The sequence below is a fragment of the Cherax quadricarinatus genome, chromosome 42 (assembly GCF_038502225.1).
Source record: "Cherax quadricarinatus isolate ZL_2023a chromosome 42, ASM3850222v1, whole genome shotgun sequence".
NCBI lineage: Eukaryota > Metazoa > Arthropoda > Malacostraca > Decapoda > Parastacidae > Cherax > Cherax quadricarinatus.
In genome coordinates, this window is record NC_091333.1 from 16,153,586 (window position 1) to 16,165,914 (window position 12,329).

General features: G+C 41.8%; 1 protein-coding gene across 10 annotated transcripts in view; it reads right to left on the reverse strand.

The window, feature by feature from the left end:
- The window catches only part of LOC128695715 (uncharacterized), a 150,148-nt gene that overhangs the window by 37,063 nt on the left and 100,756 nt on the right, over positions 1 to 12,329 (reverse strand). The window lies entirely within an intron of this gene.

A 12,329-nucleotide genomic window follows, 5' to 3' on the forward strand; every position in this document is an offset into this window, starting at 1 on the left:
CTTCACAAATTCTGATACTTTCAGCCCTTTCTACTTGAATCTCTTGCTACCCTCTACCCCCGTACTGTCCCCTGCCCCGCTGTTTTCTGTAACCTGCTGATCATCCCCCCTCCCTTCTGCCATCCAATTCCCTTGCTTCCTTCCCTACCCTGCAGCGCTGTATAGCCCTTGTGGCTTAGCGCTTCTTTTTGATTATAATAATAATACAAACTGCTTGATAATCTCATTCATGTCAATTTTTGAACTGTGGGTGTATCATGTTACGTAGCGTGTTTATTATGTAATTTGGAAAAACTATCAGAGATGGATTAATGGAAATGTCTATATTAAGGTAATATACAACATTTAATATGTCCAAGAGATTATATGGCATCAAGAGTAGACAGACAGTGATTTTAATGTGTACCTGCATGTCAGCACAGTATGTAAGTATATTTAGGTACAGGTACACATGAGAATAATTATCAGAGTACATATAAAATATGCAATAACTTTAAAACACATGAAGTTTTTGAAAATTTCCAGACATAATACAGAGTTGTGCTCACGGAGAATGTAAACAAATCGGGTGGGGTGTGCCATATTGGAAAGACCGCTCAACGTATAGCAAGCTTTGGTCATAATTTATGAAACAAATAGACCAACTGAAACGAAATAAATCACCAGGTCTTGAGCTTTTTTCAAGGGTTATTAAGGAATGCAAAATGGAACTCTGAACCATTAACTAATATTTTTCATTTATCTCTTCAGACAGGTGTAGTGTCTGATAGGTGGAAGATGGCTAATGTAATTCCTACATTTAAGGAAGGGGGCAAGTCGTTACTGTCAAATTACCGCCCAATAAGCCTGACCTCAATTGTAGGCAAATCACTAGTTAATTATGGCTGAGATTACTAGAAGCAATCTGGATAAGCATAATCTGATTAATGATACTCAGCATGGACTCATGAGAGGTCATTCTTGTCTAACTAATTATTAACTTTCTTCAGTAAAGCTTTTGAGGCTGTTGATCACGATAAAGAATTTGATATTGTTTACTTAGATTTTAGTAAGGCTTTTGACAGAGTACTGCACAAAAGACTGTTAAAGAAAGTGGCAGCTCATGGCATTGGGGGAAAAGTGCTCTCATGGATCAAGTCATGGCTCACAGACAGGAAGCAGAGTGTGTGCATAAATGGGGTTAAATCTGAGTGGGGATCTGTAACAAGTGGCGTTCCACAGCGATCAGTCTTGGGCCTGTTGTTGTTTATAATATATATCAATGATCTTCACGAGGGAATTACTAGTGAAATGAGCAAATTCACTGATGACACAAAGATAGGTAGGATAATTGATTCAAACGTAGATATCAGGGAACTTCAGGAGGATTTAGACAAACTCAATACCTGGTCAGAAAAGTGGCAGATGCAGTTCAACAGATAAATGCAAGGTTCTGAAGCTCGGGAGTGTCCATAACCCTAGCACTTATAAGTTAAATAATGTAGAACTTAGCCATACAGATTGCAAAAAAGGACTTGGGGGTTATGATAAGCAGCAACCTTAAACCAAGACAGCAATGCTTAAGCATACGTATTAAGGAAAACAGAATACTGGGATTTATATCAAGAAGTGCGAGTAACAGAAGTTCAGCGGTTACATTACAGCTTTATACATTATTAGTAAGGCCTCACCTAGATTACGCAGCTCAGTTCTGGTCTCCATATTACAGAATGGACATAAATTCGTTGGAAAACATTCAGCGTGGAATGACTAAATTAATACATAGCATTAGAAATCTTCCTTATGAAGAAAAATTGAAGACCCTTAAATTACATTCACTTGTTAGACGAAGAATGAGGGGAGACATGATCGAAGTGTTTAAATGGAAGATGGGTATTAATAAAGGGGATATAAATAAGGTCTTGAGGATCTCTCTCCAAGAGAGAACCCACAGTAATAGATTCAAATTAGACAAGTTTAGATTTCGAAAGGATATAAGAAAGTATTGGTTTGGAAATAGGGTAGTTGATGAGTGGAACAGTCTGCCTAGTTGGGTTGTCGAGGCTAAAACCTTGGGTAGTTTCAAATTTAGGTTGGATAAATACATGAGTGAGGGGTGAGATTTGAGTGAGACTTACATATGAGTGGATAGTTATCAGAGCTTATTTCTTGGGTGGCACTGACAATTGGGTTGGGCAAATATTTTATTAGTGGGATGGATTGTAAAGGACCTGCCTAGTATGGGCCAATAGGCCTGCTGCAATGTTCCTCCTTCCTTTGTTATGTTCTTATAATTTGAAATCGCAGTATTAGTGGAACAACCTAAGGCAAAACGCCGTAAAGCAGGGCCACATTGTACATAGAGGCTAAGGGGTTTGCCCCCCAAAAAGTGTTTGTGATGAGACAGGCCTCTTCTGGAAGAAAAAGCCCAAGAGGACCTACATAATTTAAGAAGAAACGTCAATGCCAGGACACTGTTACTGTGTGGTAATGCAAGTGGGGACTTGAAATTGAAGCCCTTATTTGTTTATCCTTCCAAAAATCCACAAGCTTTTAAGAACAAAGTTATGAAAAACAAATTGGCTGTAATGTGGAGAGCCAACATGTAACAACTTTTTTTTTTATTATCATGAGGTCTTTGCTCCCACTGTCAAAAAGTACCTCATTAAAAAATAGTCACTCGGGGCTCTTTAACTCATGGATAATGCTCCTGCTCACCCTCCAAGCTTGGAAAACGAATTGCTGGAGGAGTTGTTTTATAACTGTGAAGTTCTTGCCTCCTAACACCACTCCTCTCATCCAGCCCATGCACCAGAAGGTCATTTCTAACTTCAAGTGCTTTGAAATCACTTCACAAACAAATTTAACCCTTTCAGGGTCCAGAGGCCAAATTTCAAAGTGTGCACCAGTGTCCAAGAATTTTAAAAAAATAATTGTTATCTTTTCTTATGAAATGGTAGAGAATCTTTTTCTGAAGGTAATAAAAAAAAGTACAAAATTTGATGGAAAATTGACGAAATTATGCTCTCGCGAATTATGATGTGTCAGTAATATTTATGCATCGGCAATTTTGCCGAATTTGACTCCCATTTTAGGCCAATTACCTTATTCTAGTCGATTAAATTCTTAGCTATTTCACTAGTGTTACTTCTATTCTATCGATTGAGCACAAGAAATCGCCAACTCAGCTGTTTCAACTACAAAATAAAGTGATTGGAAATTGGTAATTTGGCCAATTTAGTGAAAAGTTCAAAATATTCCAATTTCAAAATAGGGTCCAGAATAAACAATGCAGGCATTCCTGGCACTAAACTAACATTTCCTCTGTTCATTAGTTATGTTTTCAGACTTTTCAAATGAATTCCATTTTGATTTTTAATTCACAATGAATTTTTATTCAAACCAAAAAATAGAAGATTTACTGTTACGCAATATTGTAATAATTGTATAAATATCATCACCACATTTGTGAAAGTATATTAGACCCACCAGCTGGCGTGTACTAGACGTGTGAGGTCATTTGTTTACTCTTGAACATAGACAAAAATTTAACATTTCTGCTACTTTGAGCTCAGTTTCAAGCCATTTTCAGTACTAAAACCAATCAAAATCATCTCTTTCTGTAATATATCTTCCATTCTAGCAAATACAACTCTAAAAAAAACATACAAAAAACACTGCAAAGTTGCTGTTTTAATCGAAAATGACGGTCTCAGTTTTTTTTTTTCTCTCATTATGCACTGTGTGCTGCAGGATTTGTTTTATGTGGTGCACACATACCACATTTTCTGTAATATATCTTCCATTCTAGCAAATACAACTCTAAAAAAAACATACAAAAAAACACTGCAAAGTTGCTGTTTTAATCGAAAATGACGGTCTCAGTTTTTTTTTCTCTCATTATGCACTGTGTGCTGCAGGATTTGTTTTATGTGGTGCACACATACCACATAGATGTATTCTCTCATATCTAGGCCCAAATTTACTGCACACAGCTTATCAGAGGGAGCTGAGCTCATGGCACAGATCTACGGTTTGGACCCTCAACATAAAGCCGTAGATCTACAGCACGGACCCTGAAAAGGTTAACCCTCAGGGAATTCTGGAAGGACAATTTCAATATCCTCATCTGCTCGAGTCTTATAGACAAAGCCTGGGGGGAATGTCTTTTCCAGGTCCACGCAGTCAGCATGGAAGAAATTGTGGCCTGACTGAGACTGAGATTTAGAAAGTTTTAAAGATGAGCATGAGCCGGTAGAGGATATTGTGCCCCTGGGAAGGACCTTGGGCCTCGAGGTGACAAATTCAAATTCAAAGTTTATTCTCTATAAGGATTACAATGCTGAGTTTACAGAATTTGGTTATTGTGTGGTTTACATGTAGTTAAATAATGATTACAGAGTGTACCACTAGAACACCTAGCATGGCTAGGCATTTCGGGCAGACTTAGTTTAATTCTTAATTTTAAAATATTACAAATTACAGTGGACCCCCGCATACCGCACGCATCGCATACTGTACAATCCACATACCGCTCGCTTTTTTCGCAAAAATTTTGCCTCGCATACCGCCCAAAAACCCGCTCACCGCTCTTCGTCCGAGACGCGTCCAATGTGCGGCCTGAGCCACGCTCACATGTTCCGCCGGTGGCATTGTTTACCAGCCAGCCTCCGCGGCAACATCCAAGCATACAATCGGAACATTTCGTATTATTACAGTGTTTTTGGTTATTTTTTCTGGAAAATAAGTGACCATGGGCCCCAAGAAAGCTTCTAGTGCCAACCCTACAGCAATAAGGGTGAGAATTACTATAGAGATGAAGAAAAAGATCATTGATAAGTATGAAAGTGGAGTGCGTGTCTCCGAGCTGGCCAGGTTGTATAATAAACCCCAATCAACCATCGCTACTATTGGTGGTACAGCTGCTGCTGCTGCTGTACCACCGTCAGCTGCTGCTGCACTGTCAGCTGCTGCTGCTGTTGTACCACCGTCAGCTGCTGCTACTGTAGTACCGTCTGCTGCTGCTGTAGCATCGTCTGCTGCTGCTGTATCATCGTCTGCTGCTGCTGTAGCATCGTCTGCTGCTGCTGTAGCATCGTCTGCTGCTGCTGTAGCATCGTCTGCTGCTGCTGTAGCATCGTCTGCTGCTGCTGTAGCATCGTCTGTTGCTGCTGTAGCATCGTCTGTTGCTGCTGTAGCATCGTCTGCTGCTGCTGTAGCATCGTCTGCTGCTGTTGTACCACCGTCAGCTGCTGCTGCTGCTGTAGCACCGTTGTTGGTGTGGCTTATTGAGAATACCAAGAAACAATTAACCCCAGAGGATTTGCCACCCAGGATAACCCAAAAAAGTCAGTGTCATCGAAGACTAACTTATTTCCATTGGGGTCCTTAATCTTGTCTCCCAGGATGCAACCCACACCAGTCGACTAACACCCAGGTGAACAGGGAAAAATGCCTGGAACTAGTGCTCATATTGGTGAATTTAAAGCCAGCAAAGGTTGGTTTGAGAGATTTAAGAATTGTAGTGGCATACACAGTGTGATAAGGCCTGTTCTGGAAGAAAATGCCAAACAGGACCTACAGTACTCAGGAGAAAAAAGGCACTCCCAGGACACTGTCTCATCAGTCATTGCTGCATCTTCAATAAAGGTAAGTGTCATTTATTCTTCATTTAGTAGAGTAGTACATGCACAATATATATTGTGCATGTACTACTCTACTATTGTGCATGTATCCTTCTCTTTGTGTGTAGGAAAATGTATATTTCATGTGGTAAAATTTTTTTTTCATACTTTTGGGTGTCTTGCACGGATTAATTTGATTTCCATTATTTCTTATGAGGAAAATTCATTCGCATACCAAACATTTCGCATAACAATCAGCCCTCTTGCACGGATTAAAGTCGCTATGCGGGGGTCCACTGTATGAGGTAAGTTGGTATTATGGCTAAGTGACTAAATATTAGTTTGTGAGTTTAGCAATGTGAATGCTTTTGTTTTGGCACAATACATAGTTTCAGTGTTGGAGTATCACAGGATTCATTATTTTAAGATTGAGATTAATATTTCTGTTTATGGTCAAATGGGCGAGTGAAAGTGTGAACCACCAGGTGGTATTCGTGTAGTTAGTTGATGGGGTGTATCAGGGAGATAAGATGTTTTCTAATGGTAGTTTTGAAGGTGATGAATGTGTCTGCAGTTCTAGAGTTCTCAGGTAGGGTGTTCCAGATTTTAGGGCCTTTGACATACATTGAATTTTTGTAAAGGTTTAGTCGGACATGGGGAATGTCGTAGAGATGTTTGTGTCTGGTGTTATGCCTGTGGGTTCTGTCACAACTATCCAGAAAGCATTTTAGGTCAAGGTTGATATTGGAGTTTAAGGTCCTGTAGATGTAGATTGCACAGTAGTAAGTGTGGATGTACTGAACAGGGAGTAAGTTTAGATCTATGAAGAGTGGGGGGCTGTGTTGCCAGGGATGGTTTTTACTGATTATTCTTACTGCAGCTTTTTGTTGGGTTATTATTGGCTTTAGGTGTGTTGCTGCAGTTGATCCCCAAGCACAAATAGCATAGGTGAGGTATGGATAAATAAGCGAGAGGTATAGTGTGAGAAGGGCATTTTGCGGCACGTAGTATCGTATCTTGGAGAGGATCCCAACTGTTTTGGAGACTTTTTTGGTTGTGTGTTGGATATGGGTGCTGAAATTCAGGTTGTTGTCAAGGTACAGGCCTAGGAATTTGCCCTCATTATGTCTGGTAATTAGAGTGTTGTCGATCTTAATGTTAATTTGTGCATCTCCTGCTCTGCTACCAAACATAATACAGTAGGTTTTGTCAGTGTTAAGCGTAAGTTTATTGGCTGTCATCCAAGTCGATATTTTGATCAGCTCCTCGTTAACAATGGTGTTGAGGGTGGCAAGATTAGGGTGAGAGATGACATAAGTCATGTCGTCAGCAAAGAGAATGGGTTTCAGGTGTTGGGATACGTTTGGAAGATCATTGATGTATATGAGGAAGAGCAGGGGACCAAAGACACTTCCCTGCGGAACTCCAGTATCAAGTGGTCGTGTTGTTGATGCTGTGTCTTTAATGGTGACATACTGATACCTATTAGTAAGGTAAGATTTGCAATAAGCAAGCGCATGGCCTCTTATACCGTAATGGTCAAGTTTGTGGAGTAGGATGTCGTGGTCTACTGTGTCAAAAGCTTTTCTTAGGTCAATAAAAATTCCTAGTGGATATTGCTTATTTTCCAATGCTGTGTAAAGCAGATCTAGCATTTTTATGATCGATGGAAGAGCATAGAACCGAACTCACTACAGAAGAATTTGTAGACCTTCAGAAGGAGCAGCAACAGATTGCAACAGAGGAGCTTTCATAAGAGGAAGAGGGATGATGTGCCCATTGCACTTGTTAAGGAAATGTGTGCTAAATGGCATGAAGTGCAGGACTTTGCTGAAAAAGACCATCCAGACAAAGCAGTGGCCATCCATCTCACTAACATATACAATGACCGTGTAATGTCTCAATTCAGATTAGTGTTAACCCTTTTAGGGTTTCAGACGTACTAGTACGGCTTACGCACCAGGGTTTTTGACCTAGTATGCCTGAATTCTAGCGCCCTCAAATTTAGTGGGAGAAAGCTGGTAGGCCTACACACGAAAGAATGGGTCTATGTGGTCAGTGTGCGCAGTATAAAAAAAATCCTGCAGCACATAGTGCGTAATGAGAAAAAAAACTTTGACCGCGTTTTTGGATTAAAACCGACTTTGCACTGCATTTTTGTATGGTATTTATTGTTGTATTCTAGTTTTCCTGGTCTCATTTTATAGAATGGAAGATATTACAGAAATTGAGATGATTTTGACTGGTTTTACAATGAAAAGTACCTTGAAATTGAGCTCAAAATAGCAGAAATGTTCGATTTTTACCAAAGTTCAAAAGTAAACAAATCATGCTAAGCGTCCCATACACGTCAACTGGTGAGTAATATTCTAAGGCTCCTTTCTGTTTTTCCACTGTACCTATTACTGTCCCTGTTATTGTTAAGATTTATGATATCAAAGCCTAAATCGATATTTCGACAATTTTCCATTTCTAAACCCATACCTCTAACTAATCCTAGTTTAAAGTTCTAACAACACCCTCAACTGAGCTAGCAAGAAAACCCACACCTGCCCTGGGTAAGTGAGCCCCATCCCTGGCATACATGTCATTTCGGCCACAGAAGTGGTCCCAATTGTCAATGAATAGCACTGCATTGTCCTTACAGTGTTTGTCCAACCAACAATTTATACCAATTGCTCTGGACAACCATTCGTTTCCAACACCCCTTCTTGGCAAAATGCCACATATAACAGGGTGCCTTCCCTCCCCCTTCTCCCTAATTATGTCTATTGCTGTCCTGTACCTTCTAACTAAATCCTCACTTCTACGCTTGCCTACATCATTGCCTCGAGCGATGAGGCAGATAATAGGATTGATCCCATTACTGTTCATGATGTTGTCAAGCCAGCCAACAATATCCTCCATCCCAGCCCCAGGAAAGCAAACCTTCTGTCTCCTATCCTTCAAGCAGAATGCCCTATCCATATACCTAACCTGGCTATCCCCAACAACGTTTTTACCTTCCTTGGTGTTGTTCGTCGTGATGTTCCCAGTAGCTGACTTGCATTCATTGGGTAACACGGAGAATGTGTTTGATGTTTCCAAAACAGTTTCCACAGCAGTCTCTCTCTTCATCGTTTCTACCTCTCCATTTGTCTTCTTGATCTTCAACTTCGTTCCATGCTGTCTGGCCACAGACCAGGTTCCCTTGACCTGAGGACTCGCAACAGGAGGACTACTATGAATCTTATTGTTTTCCTATGTCAGTCGCTGTATCTCAAGCTTCGCTACCCTCAATTCCTCCTTAAGCTGCTGGTAAAGTTGCTCAATGGAGGGCATCTCGGTTTAGTCCATAGGGAGTATACTAGACACGTCCTCACTGAGCTATGTACAGGTCACCACTGGCTGGTGTGCTCTTTCTTGAATTCCATTATGTTTCTCACCTTCTCTACCAAAGGGCTGGCACTAGGAGCTTTCTTTTGGCCCATGGTGGCTTATTTAGCAGTTGCAAGCACAAAAAAGAATGGAATATTACAAAATGTATCTTATGAATGCATAGGATAATGGTCACTCACCCAAAAACAACAGCACACTGACTGAATGGTGTGTGGGGCGCTTTTGTGTGCGTGCAGATGCTGGGACGCCACTCGTATGTGTTCCGGAAAACTGAAGAATGGCGAGGCAAATTACAAACTATGAGGCTATATTCTGATGAAAAAAGTTGTTGAAAGGCAGAATTTACGAAGTGTGAGGCTTACAAAACTTGAGGGTCCACTGCAGTTAAGACATTTTTAGTAAATTATTATACAGCCTCTCCTTACTTAGCGACATACTCGTTTACCGACACTTTGAACTTATGATGGGCTCTCTGACCAGTTTTCATACCTAAATAATGTACGTATATTAGAGCTGATTTCCTCTATTCTGTTTATTTCAATATACAGTACACTACTGTGGAAATAAATGGTATAAAATACTGACACAATGGAAATATAAACACTTAAGCAGAATAATGTGATCCTTTACTGACAACGTTTCACCAACGCAGTGGGCTTTATCAAGTCACAAACAGATTTACTTGGGTATGTATGCATATATAATGTTTGCCAAGACTGGAGTCCTGGCATGGGTCTTAATCTTGTGATGACCTGTCTCTGGCTCCCGAAGGAGAAAGGGTTCTGCAATGTTGCAATGTATGCTGCTCAAGCACTGTTCTGGTTTTTCATCTGGTGTAACTCAGGCGACAACACCATACATACTCCTAACTGTGGACACTAGAGAGGAAGAGGAGATATCGTTATCATGGGCAACAGCTTGTCTGGTTCGTTGACCATGGTACACTAGGGTAGCCGTAGCCCTCTCTGGGTCTTCTTTGGAAGGGGACATCAGTGCTAGTTGCCTGCGGAGTGTCTCAGTAGCTTGGCACTTGAAGTGATAGTGTGTTAGGGGGTGCTGGACAATGTGCTGGCACATCTCCTCTGACTTGTCTACTATCATCTTGGCTGTGGGAAAGCCCAAACAAAGCCGATGGATGGTGGTACACTGTACTCTGGACCAGCTTCTATCATATGGAGGGGGTTCTCCCTGAGTCGCTGCTCGGTACCACTGTTAAGATGGGGTATTACCTAGGACCTCCCCAATATGTTTCATTGCTCTGGCGGCCACCAGTTTGGTCTGGTGTAGGCTGATGGGGAAACTAATCCCAACATGTGGATAATCTGTGGCTGCCTTGGCTGCATCATCTGCCACCTCATATTCCTGGATGCCAGCATGGCTGGGGATCCAGTTCAATGTCAATCTGTTACCCTGAAGTTCCAAGGCTGTTACTATGATGAGAATCGATGTGATGAGGTGAACACTGTCCTGTGGTTAGGGATGGGAGAGGGCACTGATTGCAGAGGTGGAGTCAACATGTATGACAGGTTGGAGTCAATGTCGTAGGGCATGTGACAATGCCTGCCGAATCTCCACCAGCTCAGCTTGAAGGATTGTGCAGTGGTCAGGGAGTCGCCAGCCTTGTGTGTGAGACCATTGTGGTACAGTCCAGCTGCTGCTGCTCTTCCTGTTAGGGTCAACAGAACCATCTGTGAAATACACTGCACATGTGTGTCCCTCTGCCAGTGCCATGCTTGTCTCAGCATGATTGCTGAGGGTGTCTTGACTGCAGAGACGCTTAGAGGTAGGTAGTTGCATGATGCAAACATCGGCCGGATCTGGGTGCCAGGGAGGTGGTGGATGATACCCAGCAACAGGAAGGTCACAACTCTTCTCTAGTAATTGTATAGGCAGCAGCTTCTGCCCAGCAGCACAAAACAAATCCAGTAGTAGTCCGTGAAGGGAGTTGGATTTTGTAAAATGGTTATCAATATTCATCTTCTCAGTGATCATGATCATGATCATCATCATCATGATAAATATTATTTTTTTTTTTTATTATCACACTGGCCGATTCCCACCAAGGCAGGGTGGCCCGAAAAAGAAAAACTTTCACCATCATTCACTCCATCACTGTCTTGCCAGAAGGGTGCTTTACACTACAGTTTTTAAACTGCAACATTAACACCCCTCCTTCAGAGTGCAGGCACTGTACTTCCCATCTCCAGGACTCAAGTCCGGCCTGCCGGTTTCCCTGAATCCCTTCATAAATGTTACTTTGCTCACACTCCAACAGCACGTCAAGTATTAAAAACCATTTGTCTCCATTCACTCCTATCAAACACGCTCACGCATGCCTGCTGGAAGTCCAAGCCCCTCGCACACAAAACCTCCTTTACCCCCTCCCTCCAACCCTTCCTAGGCCTACCCCTACCCCGCCTTCCTTCCACTACAGACTGATACACTCTTGAAGTTATTCTGTTTCGCTCCATTCTCTCTACATGTCCGAACCACCTCAACAACCCTTCCTCAGCCCTCTGGACAACAGTTTTGGTAATCCCGCACCTCCTCCTAACTTCCAAACTACGAATTCTCTGCATTATATTCACACCACACATTGCCCTCAGACATGACATCTCCACTGCCTCCAGCCTTCTCCTCGCTGCAACATTCATCACCCATGCTTCACACCCATATAAGAGCGTTGGTAAAACTATACTCTCATACATTCCCCTCTTTGCCTCCAAGGACAAAGTTCTCTGTCTCCACAGACTCCTAAGTGCACCACTCACTCTTTTTCCCTCATCAATTCTATGATTCACCTCATCTTTCATAGACCCATCCGCTGACACGTCCACTCCCAAATATCTGAATACGTTCACCTCCTCCATACTCTCTCCCTCCAATCTGATATTCAATCTTTCATCACCTAATCTTTTTGTTATCCTCATAACCTTACTCTTTCCTGTATTCACCTTTAATTTTCTTCTTTTGCACACCCTACCAAATTCATCCACCAATCTCTGCAGCTTCTCTTCAGAATCTCCCAAGAGCACAGTGTCATCAGCAAAGAGCAGCTGTGACAACTCCCACCCTGTGTGTGATTCTTTATCTTTTAACTCCACGCCTCTTGCCAAGACCCTCGCATTTACTTCTCTTACAACCCCATCCATAAATATATTAAACAACCACGGTGACATCACACATCCTTGTCTAAGGCCTACTTTTACTGGGAAAAAATTTCCCTCTTTTCTACATACTCTAACTTGAGCCTCACTATCCTCGTAAAAACTCTTCACTGCTTTCAGTAACCTACCTCCTACACCATACACTTGCAACATCTGCCACATTGCCCCCCTATCCACCCTG